General features: G+C 36.1%; 1 long non-coding RNA gene across 1 annotated transcript; it reads right to left on the reverse strand.

Moving 5' to 3' along the window:
• Window positions 1-1,192: 1,192 nt before the first annotated feature.
• LOC125240006 lies at window positions 1,193-3,933 on the reverse strand. Its single transcript, XR_007178582.1, has 4 exons — window positions 3,857-3,933; window positions 3,537-3,607; window positions 2,999-3,073; window positions 1,193-1,296 (listed from the first exon to the last, which is right to left on the reverse strand). It is a non-coding gene; the product is annotated as an uncharacterized LOC125240006 (long non-coding RNA).
• Between the last annotated feature and the right edge of the window lie 5,940 nt (window positions 3,934-9,873).

Here is a 9,873-nt window from a genome sequence, read left to right on the forward strand (position 1 = left end):
TGGTTTTAATGGACTTTAAATGTGGTGTTTACTATCTTAAAATATGTGGTAAAACTGGTAATTTATAAAAACTCTTATTACTTAATTTATTTGAGTGAAATTAATAATTATGGTAGCAATTTCTGATCTTTCGGTGTGGCTGCGGGACACTTGGTGTTGCTAGCTAGTTTTTCAAGGTAAATTCTATCAAATTGGCTAGGGAAACAAACTGTCTTTGGAATAAAAGGATTTGTTTGTTATAGGGCCCAGTGGCATGCGAGCGCCGTCCACTGATGGAAAGTCTAAAGCTTAGAAAAGTTTGACTTATTTCTTATAAAAGTTAGCAACTGCTCGGTGTTTCGATAAAACATTAGAAAGATCGAGAAGTTATGGTCTATTAGCAGTATTGGGGAAAAGGGGGTTTAGCTAGGGAAAAGAAACAAAATAAAAAAGGGGTTAGTTTGTAGATAGATAGCCCTTCAGGCTTACTTGCTTAGGATGCCCGATAATGTGGTTTGATTGGGCCTAAGGATTCCAGACGGTATCGCAAGTTCTCACCCCAAACCGGAATCGAAAATAGAGCGTAGCCGATGTTTTCTAAAATATTTTTTAATATTTATTTCATGTATGTTTCACTCACTAACTTTTATTCTAAAATTCCTTCATCACGTCATTAATTTTCTCACTCATAACTTTCTAGGCCTAAATCTGATAAAATACTCTTCTATAACACTATATTATTATGCTACAATAACCTTTATTCTTCTTTAAAATATAAATAAATAAAATTTAAAAATTAGTCAAAAATACAGCTGATACTCATTAAAGGATCTAGGTTATTGCGGATCACGTCGAAGGGTTCTACTTATTCACGCTAGACGATCACAAGGCCAAATTTACGGGGTATATTTAAAGGGGGGTTAGCTATACTGTTGATTAGTCGAGTAAGTAAGTAAATAAGTAAGGTGAGCGGAGGTTTAGTTACATTTGGTTCCGTGCCCAAGGGATCTAAGATGTGCTCTGTAGAACACATCTTGGATACCAAGGTTTACAAATAAATAAAAGCCTTACCAGGCTACATTTGTTGTTGTGAAAACGAGTGGGTGTGCTGTATTTCCTGACTTATTTCATCTCTAAATAAAACTCATATACCTAATATTTTTATTCAATCGCTATTTCATAAAAACAAAAATAACTTTATTGTTAATAAACACGTCTGTAGTATTTTCTTCCATTGATAATTCTTGCCGCGTTCCGAGCGAAGTCATGCATCGATGCAGAATCGATTGTATGTTCATCCCCTATCTTTGGTATCTTCTGAAACATAAAATAATAAAATTAAATTAGCATAGTAAACTATGACAAAATATATTTCTAGGAAATTAGCTCATAATCGCAGTGGTTGAACTAAATATTGTCCCGATTAGGCAATTTTAGCACCATTCGGGTTGCATTGCTACGTAGCAATTGTTGGCATTGGCGCATCTTGACGTTCCCTTGCGCCTGTGCGTAGTACTATTATTTACTCTGTGTCTTAATGTACGTTTTTATAGCTGTTGTATAGGCGGGGCTAGTACGTAAAATACTAGGTACTTATAGAAAAAATATTCATGTACCTAAAATAAAAGGCCGGAGGTGCGGAGCTGTAGCACTTTAGAAGAGTTTGCCACCTAGTGACCGGAATTGGAAACATAAGTGTGTACACTATGTACAATGGCAATAGAATTTCATGTTAAAACAAATAGTTTTCTATATGTCTAGTCCATTTTCATAACAGGCTCTGCCATCTTCAGGGTTATTTTGAAAGCTCACATCACGTTTGCGCTTTACATTGGAGATCGGATAGCTTCGATGCTGTCTTATATAGTCCATGAACACTCTCTGATGTTATGTATGTTCCTGGAAGACGTCTGTTATACAGAATTTCATTTATAGGCAGGATAACTACTAGTTAGGACAGTAAGTAGGTCGTTATCATAATCTAGGTGTAAGACTATATTATCTCAGATAACCTAGGGTACCTAAGCCCTAGATTTAAGACCTAGTAATACAAGAAGATAGGCTCTAGTCTAATGGCTATGGGGGCGCGATTATTCATTGTCGCGCTGAAGTACAATATTATATGGGGCGTCCCGCCATTTTTCTATGAATGCTGAATAGCTACACGCATGTGGTATTATGACAAGTACATCCTTCGATGGATGGCTTGTTTGCATTTCAGTTGTAACTCTATAATCTACAAATTGGCTCACAGGATTTCATACATCATACAATAATTTGGCATATTGTTTGTACGGTTTGTACCAAATATTGTCACTGTAGTGCAGCCGTGAGAAGAATAGGTTTCTGTCTGTTAAGATATAGGTATAAATCATATTAGGACTAATTTTAGTTCATTAGCTTATAAGTCATCATATATTTTCATATTACATCCGTAGTAAACAAGCATACGTCCCTCTTGATGGTGAGAGGTCACCATAGCCTATATCTGCCAATTATTTCAATAAATTAAATCCACTGTACGAATTTCAACTTTCTATACGTATATATTTTTACTGTAGTAATACAAATAAGTATGTATGTATAAATAAGATTTTTAATAGCTCCATATGACATGAGTTCGTTACCTCACATGATAAGCTGTAGGCTAGTCTAAAATAGTAAGTGTAAAACCATACAATCATTATGTTCGGTAGATTGTGTACACAGCTTTTATACAATATTACACAAGTCAGGAGTATGCCAACATACTGTACTTCATTACAACCATGTCAAACATATCCTACGAAATATTAGCATTACCGGCATCTGGGAGGTCGTACCTCGCCATACCCTAACTCCACCACTGCTTGATCATTGGCACAATTGCTTAATGAATTTCATGAAAATTGATTGAAATTTGTAATATTCCTGTTAAGTAGGCATAGATAATAAGCACTATTATCTTTATAAAACCATATTTTACTGAGGTTCAGAAATAGTATGTGGTATGTGGTACACATTAAGTATGTAAACTTACCTAACATGACCGGGTCCAGTCTGATTGTCGGATTACTTTGTTACTGGTAGTGCAGATTAGTGTGTCCTCAGTACACTGAAAGGAAATAGTCAGACATTAGAAATATTCATATAGATAGTGTAAGAAAGGGGTATTGTTTAGAGTGGGGTTCTGCCAAATTGGGTTCAATATTATTTCATTTATCTATTCACGGGGGCGCGTCGCTTAATTTTTGGAACTAAGACACGCCCGTGAGAAATATTGTGTCAGAAAAAACAATGCATACAACAAAATTTACAAAAGAAAAAAAAAATATATTAAAAAGTTTGAGAACCCCTGCCTAGCAGTTCATATCTGCATGAGCTAGGACATAAATTAGTAATAAGTTTGCTTAGCCAATAAAATGATGATGAGTCAGTTAAGTTTGATTTTTATCCGGTCGCTCATGCCTCGCCGTTTTGCTTTACGCTTCACTTCAATTTTCTAGATAATGATGCCATGAGCTGTTCACTTTTAAATTTAATAATTAGAACGTGTTATTATAATAAAACATAAGTACCTTTCATTTATATGAAGTCAGTAGATATATGGAAGACGGCCCAACCTGAAGCATGGCCTCTCGGGTAAAACCTGAAATTGTACATATTGAAAGATTAGTTAAAAAAAGGGTGTATGTATGTTTAAGGAATCTTATTTATAAATACGTATCATTAAGATTGTTTATATTTATCTAGGCCATTCATGGTTAAGAAAAAAAAAAAGAAGAACAACCATATCCATGTTTCTATGTAAAATTTCCTGCCGAGTCGTTTTACTCACTAAGTAGAGTTAATTAAGTTAAAAAGTAGCTGTTTAGTGGCAATGATTTTTTGTACTTACTTGGGAATTGTGCTAAGACGGAGTATAGTCCATAAAGGACACACCGGAAAATTCCTCAGTCCACCTGCACATTGCCGACGGCTGGTGGATGTAAATCTATAATACGGATCTTTTTTATTATCTAGATAAAGAAGTCGGTTCATTATGTGGACAACAATTTTTTTTTAAATCTTTTTTTTGTATAGAGAATGTATTGAACATTCATTGTATGGTTGGATTCTTTTAATATAATCATAATTGGTCATATAGTATCTAGTCTACCTGGGGTAGACATTAGGAAAATCGAGATCGGTGGAAAAACTATTTTTCATTTTAGTTATTACAGTTAGCAGTGATATTTATTATTTATGCGTTATCATTTATTACATTATATAGGGTGGTATACTGTACGATATCGGTAATCACTCAGATCACAGACACAGCAGATCCTCGTTTCTAAGCATAACGATTTTATCAGACAAAGATCAGAGTAGGGAGGGCCACTATTTTTTTTTTTTGCTTACTTACTTTTATAATTTTTTGCATTTTATGCTATCAATTTTGCATTATGAACTGTAAAAAAAAAAAAAAAAAACAACAACAACAAAGACAGGAAAATTGAAAGTAGGGTAGTGTCCTTACAGTAATTGACTCTAATTAAAATTTGAACATAAAATGTAACGTTTTCTTCGTACGAACATTTTATTTTTAGTATGTGCATCAAACAATTTTCACACATTGTCAAATTTCTTGCGGTTAATAAATACTTTGTAAAAATGAAATATAGATGTATAAAATGAAACCTATTATAAATAAATTGAAATTTTCTTTGCCTTCGAGTCAGGGTAGAGTGGAGTAAAATGGGATACGTAAACTTTTGAAGTTGTTGTGTAATTTTATTTCCATTTTTATTCGTTATTTTGATTACTTTTAAAAGAGTTGGCTTTCTGTTGAGATCGAGTGAAAGAGCGAATGAGGAAGTAAGAATGGTTACATTGTGTGTGTGTGTGTGAATAATTTAGAGATGATGAATGTTTATAGATGTAAGGATGTTTTGAATGGGATGAATGACTGAATGATGTGTGTCTTGAATGTATTTTTTATAGAATGAGTGGATTGATATAGACAGACAGCGCTGGAAAGTGGTCAAAACTAGTTTGGTCGGAATTTGCGGGGAATAAACAGCGGGGGGCTGAGGGAAACACATTAGCCATAAAAAGCTTATCGGTTAGGTTAAAATCCATTTGGATTCGACCCATTTCAAGGGTAGTTTTTTGTGGCTACTCACTCTACAAGGTAATAAGACCCACACTGAATCCACACACCTCATCTTGAATGGGATGTATTTGACAATCGACATAAATAAAAGGGCCAAAATCGTCTAGTGAGAACGAGGCTCTTTTCAATATTTGTTTCCTTGCTATGTGTTCAAAGATGTGAAGTTTAGTATCATCAAATCATTTCTTTATTTGATCAAGGATGTGGTACCAAGTTGAGGTACATGCTTATGTCATTTAAGGTTTGTTTTATAAAAAAAAAAAAAACACATCCAAACAAATCTTAAGTCAGTATATTTTATTCAAGTATGAGACATGCGCCAAAACATGTGGCTGGAGTGATTAGGTAGAAAAATTGGTTTGAGTTCCGACAATGGAGATTGAAGGCTCTGGACTTATAATGAGAGCTCTAAAGGTTTCTTCGTAATTGCGTGGGAAGTTATTGTGAACTCGTTGAAATTATTACGATAATTATTCCGGTCCAACAGTGTGGATGGAATGAATATTCGCCGCGACCGGGGAACGAGCTAGCAAGAACGGGTTAGTAGGACCTATCAGATTCACAACCTGGTATCCCTGGCGATGCGTGGACTCTGAGAAAGGGGTTATCATGGTTCATTGTCGAGATTCTGATGAGCTGATTTCAAAACTGAGTCACTAGCAGTTGCATAGTATTGGAAAACACACCACACGATTAGAAATGGGGGGATATTTCCGACTGATCTAGAAATATTTTTCTTTTATTCTTTTATTCAATTTTATTGCTTCTTTTGCTAAGTGAGATTGGATTTTTTTACAAACCACTTTGTATTTTATAAAAGAAATCCAATCGGGGGCGAGTTGTAACAGAACAAGCGTCTATGACGAGGAAATTGACTCGTTATTACATATAAAACTTACGGCGAATCAACTTTTTCTTGACTAACTTTTTGGTGCATATTTTCTTTGGGATTTCATTGGATATTTTAACAAATAATATCTGTGATGTTTAATCACATGTATAGTCACGTCTTCACTCATAAAATTCACTATTATTTGATGCAAAACAGGTTGGAAAAACGTATTTATCAACAAACTACGTTCACATGGACGGAATACTGACACTGACAGTTGTCAGCTGCGTAACGTTCCGATATTATGTCTGGATTTCATTTACAAGTCAAAGAAATAATAATGACTAATATTGGTTATTATGCTTCCTGAGTATATCATTCAATGTAACATTTAGTAACAGATAAAATATTTCATTGCGAAATTACTTACAAAATAAATAAGAATGTTCCACAAAATAATATTTACGTAAAAATATTTGCGAATCGCTCCACTATTGGACTACATAGGTATCAATATCAATAGCTCTGTCTCTCTCTAAAACACGTGCACTCGGCACGTGTTGATAAGCAAACATCCGTGTGTTAATCGTGAACTCTAATGCATAGGGCATAAGACTTAGTAAACAAAGCACACGATTGAGTAGCCATCTTGTCGGAAGTCGAATGTCAGAAGTCGGAAGTCGAATGTCAGAAGTCGGAAGTCGAATGTCAGAAGTCGGAAGTCGAATGTCAGAAGTCGGAAGTCGAATGTCAGAAGTCGGAAGTCGAATGTCAGAAGTCAGAAGTCAGAAGTCGGAAGTCGGAAGTCGGAGGTCGGAGATAGAATCTATAAAAGGGTCGGAGCGAGCCGACGCGCGTCATTCTTAAAATATCTACAAGACTAACAGTGTCTCTGGCTTTCGTGTGTTATACTGGTGAGTGAAGTTGTTCTGCTATTATTTCTCTATTTGTTTTTACTTGGAAATTATTCTAAGTGATTGTAAACTTTGAAATTGTGTCTCTGTTTGATTGTGCGGGGACAATATCGTCGTACAGTTGAACTTAGACCTGTGGTGGAATTGCTTTACTGTCAGTTGTGGGGTTATTTTAGTGTTCTATTTATAGTGTAGTGTTACATTTAAATTAATGTGTATAGTGAAGTTTTCTGTGCTTTGTTTCTTGAGTGCCGTCAAGCAATACAAAGACTGGGTCGATGTATGGCTGGTGCTTGGAGATAAGTCTGTGTTTGGTTTTGTAGGGAGTAATTCTTGCAAAACTAAGCTTAGATTATAGCACGTAAAGGAAACTTCACTCGTTTGTTTAGTTGGTCAGTAAAATTGAATTTAGTAATTTTCTATGGGGTTATTTTGTGAAAGTTATAAGCCAGATCATTGTTTGTGACAGACTGTTGTCCGGCTAGGCGCTTCTTCCCTTACGGTGTCAAATAAGAGGCGTTTAGGGGTCTTTTTGTTCCAAGTGGAGGGCTTGGACGCTTTTCTATACTTACAAAAGCGTATTTTCTCACCGGTCTCAAAGAGTCCAACTGTTAGATGGAAGTGAGGACTTTCACGATTGACGAAAGGCATTAGGAGTAATCCTTGCTCACTGAAGTCGGCAGTATTTGAGGCTGGGGTCCTATATATATTTATATTTATTTACTCGGTGTTCTAGTCCATGCTGGCGTTGGTTGCTGGGGATTTCGGTTGTGATCGATCCACATCTAAGTAAAGTTGATCGCAGCTGGGTCTCTCATGTGGCTGGTACTGGTGTGTCCTAGAATACTGGATATATACACGGATAGGGCGATCTACTCTCTGCTACCCTAGCCCGCGGGCAAGAGCAGAGGGGGGGATCTGACCGACACAAGCCTATAGGTTGCCTATCTCAGCTTCGCTGGCTGAACTGCACAGTTCTAGTAGGGATACACTTGTACATATTCTGAACACAAGATCTATGGTAAGTGAGGGTCTGTGTTTCAGATATGTTAGAGTAGGGAAAACAATAGGATTAGGGTAGCGTCACACACTATTTCTATGAAATTAGGGCTGTTTTACGATTGGTTTTGAAGTATAATTGATAGGCGTGTATTTATATGGTTTTAATGGACTTTAAATGTGGTGTTTACTGTCTTAAAATATGTGGTAAAACTGGTAATTTATAAAATCTCTTATTACTTAATTTATTTGAGTGAAATTAATTATTATGGTAGCAATTTCTGATCTTTCGGTGTGGCTGCGGGACACTTAGTGTTGCTAGCTAGTTTTTCAAGGTAAATTCTATCAAATTGGCTAGGGAAACAAACTGTCTTTGGAATAAAAGGATTTGTTTGTTATAGGGCCCAGTGGCATGCGAGCGCCGTCCACTGATGGAAAGTCTAAAGCTTAGAAAAGTTTGACTTACTTATTTCTTATAAAAGTTAGCAACTGCTCGGTGTTTCGATAAAACATTAGAAAGATCGAGAAGTTATGGTCTATTAGCAGTATTGGGGAAAAGGGGGGTTTAGCTAGGGAAAAGAAACAAAATAAAAAAGGGGTTAGTTTGTAGATAGATAGCCCTTCAGGCTTACTTGCTTAGGATGCCCGATAATGTGGTTTGATTGGGCCTAAGGATTCCAGACGGTATCGCAAGTTCTCACCCCAAACCGGAATCGAAAATAGAGCGTAGCCGATGTTTTCTAAAATATTTTTTAATATTTATTTCATGTATGTTTCACTCACTAACTTTTATTCTAAAATTCCTTCATCACGTCATTAATTTTCTCACTCATAACTTTCTAGGCCTAAATCTGATAAAATACTCTTATATAACACTATATTATTATGCTACAATAACCTTTATTCTTCTTTAAAATATAAATAAATAAAATTTAAAAATTAGTCAAAAATACAGCTGATACTCATTAAAGGATCTAGGTTATTGCGGATCACGTCGAAGGGTTCTACTTATTCACGCTAGACGATCACAAGGCCAAATTTACGGGGTATATTTAAAGGGGGGTTAGCTATACTGTTGATTAGTCGAGTAAGTAAGTAAATAAGTAAGGTGAGCGGAGGTTTAGTTACAGTATGTATGGCCGGATTTCGTCGTGTGCACTCTGTAGGAATCCTACCATTGAGAAAATTCTTTCCTTGCACCATCCCCGCTTTATAATTCCAAAATTTATAGTTTTAATCAATGTAACTTGTCGAAGTCACTGTTTTGCGATTATTATGACGACCAGTCTGGCCGTCGTTACTCGTTAGGCGGTAGTGACCCTACCTGCAAAGCCGCGGTCCTGGGTTCGAAACCCGGTAAAGGCATATTTTTGTTTCTAAGTCATGAATGGGTTATATTATGTATTATATCATTGTCTAACTACCAACCTTCTTAAGCTTACCGTGGGACTGTCAATCGGCCTGATGGAAAGCAGTCACCTTAACCTAGCCTGCAACTCAAGAGGTCTCACAAGCGCGTTGCCGACCTATTAGAAACTTTTACACTCCTTGTTTTGTTTATTGTCCTGTCTACTTTTATTTTTATTAAAATCGGGACTTATTCGCGTAATTATGACTACATATTAAACTGACCTCCAACGTTTCAGGGACGGCGTTGTCCCCGTGGTCTCGTGGTCTCGGGGTGGTGTCTTCTCCGAGACCACGGGGACAACGCCGTCCCTGAAACGTTGGAGGTCAGTTTAATATTCATACGCGAATAAGTCCCGATTTTTAAAGTAATTATGTATAATAATCGTGAAAGTTTAAATCAGTGTTCTGCCTAATTTTATTCTTCTGTTGACTGTACTTCAATTGAGTCGATTAAATTGAGGCGCCATTCGGAACGTATATCTTAATTTGTGATCTCATTTCGATCGTGGCTTCATTCTTCTATAATGGACTCCATTAGGAGTTATCTAATTGCTTGTGGTAATTTAGGATGGGTCACGTTTTTTGAGTTGTAATAATTGGTACCT

This window comes from Leguminivora glycinivorella, chromosome 26 (assembly GCF_023078275.1).
Source record: "Leguminivora glycinivorella isolate SPB_JAAS2020 chromosome 26, LegGlyc_1.1, whole genome shotgun sequence".
NCBI classification, from domain to species: domain Eukaryota; kingdom Metazoa; phylum Arthropoda; class Insecta; order Lepidoptera; family Tortricidae; genus Leguminivora; species Leguminivora glycinivorella.